This window comes from Mizuhopecten yessoensis, unplaced genomic scaffold (assembly GCF_002113885.1).
Source record: "Mizuhopecten yessoensis strain PY_sf001 unplaced genomic scaffold, ASM211388v2 scaffold5737, whole genome shotgun sequence".
Taxonomy (NCBI): Eukaryota; Metazoa; Mollusca; class Bivalvia; order Pectinida; family Pectinidae; genus Mizuhopecten; species Mizuhopecten yessoensis.
This window is the reverse complement of record NW_018406198.1, coordinates 4,722-6,562: the sequence shown is the minus strand read 5'-3', so window position 1 is coordinate 6,562 and position 1,841 is coordinate 4,722.

The following is a 1,841-nucleotide window of genomic DNA, read 5'->3' as shown; positions in this document are numbered from 1 at the left end:
TAAACATTACAGACACCAATTACTGTTACTTGTTGCTTTGTATCACGTAAACCATTCCTCTGATGCTTTTTACTGGATGTAAAACAGCTACTGTTCAACATTTTACTGACTTGTTTTATATATATTTTTTAATGACGCTGTTTGTTCACTGCGGCTTAGGTCCGAGTTTGAAGGAACATTTTCTTACACCTATCTGAACTTACCTGTACTTATAATACCTGGATACCTTTGTAGAGTTCCGGAACTAATTATAGGTAAGAAGATGGATAGACCAACCACCGAGATGTTCCGAGAGGAGGTCATGTCAACAGATTGTAGTGTAGATATCCCTAACCCCAACACTATTCCTGGTTTACAAAATAAATAAGTAAAAGGTAAGCTAGGACATGTGATTAAAACATTTTCTTTTTTAACATCAACAATGTTATACATTGAGACTGGATTTGGGAATAAGCTGGATTTGGGAACAAGTTAAAAATCCGCATGAAGTTAAGGATATTGTGATTATTTGAAAAAGAAACATATAGCGATTGTCATTATAAATAAATAAAAACGAAAAGTAGAGGATTATGGGATAGGAAAAAGGAAAAGGAAATATAATTGCTCAGGTGTAATACTGAGATACACGGATGATAAAACGGAAAACGACAATTGCGTAATGAAACGGAGATAAACTCGTTCAGATATATGAGCTGCTGATTAGATTTAGAGTAAATGGGAAATTTAATGTGTTTTGATCAATTGCCAATTTATCATCACCAAACAGCAGTGATTCAGTTGAAATGTGACGGTAAATATCAGAGAGGGCACGTGCACGGAGTTGTGAGACATGCCGGCAGTGAAACAAATATTGTTAAATTGTCTCGTTGAGAGAACGATTAAATATAATAATATAATTGAAATGTAATCATTATGCATAAGTAGTGAAGTACTCGATTGTGAACTCTTATGTAGTGCTGTTATATTCTATATTATCTGTTTAAAAGTGTAATGTAAATATTTGACTGTAAACTCTACATATGTATAAGTATAAAAATATATCGATTATATATAAAGATATTTGAACCCCAAAAAAGTATCAAAACCTTACTTATACCCAACATATACAACAACAAAGCTACAAGTCACACAGGTAACTTTCACACAGGTAAGTTATTATATGAAACAGACTAAAATTGGTTTGCCATTGTCTTCCTAAATCAAGACTTTCCTTTGTTATAAACAAAGTGGGGGAAACACCCCGGAATACTACATGGGTTAGCTTATTAATGCCATCAAGAACATAATATGTAAAAATATATATGTTTACAAAAAAAATAATGTATTACGTGGTAAAGCATGTACTTAGGTAAGCATTGTTTTGTTATCACAAAGTTTTACAGGTAGATTGACCTGTTGGATCTCACGACATTTTTTTTTAAGAAAAAGACAGTATTTCCTATCAAAACAAGTTGCCCTAAAGGTAAATTAAAAATGTTGGCACTCAGAGATACACCCCTTGAGACATATGAGGAACTGTATCGTTCAACATTCGAACCAGAGGTGGTCGCTATCTCAGCATCGTAAACATGGTTCCATCATAATAATCTGTTGTATATCTCGCTTGTTCAAAACCGGCATGAATGTTGCATTACTTAGAATATCAAAAAATGAATTAAACTAATTGAAAAATATTAAGTATTTATGTCACTAAAATAACCTGTAAATAATTAAATTATATATCTAAGTATCATACTTATTAAAATGGGAATTTAATCTGACATGTGATGAATAAATTACACAGAATATACACTTGAGTACTTATATAAGTCTATACAGTAAACAAGTATCATATTGAAATG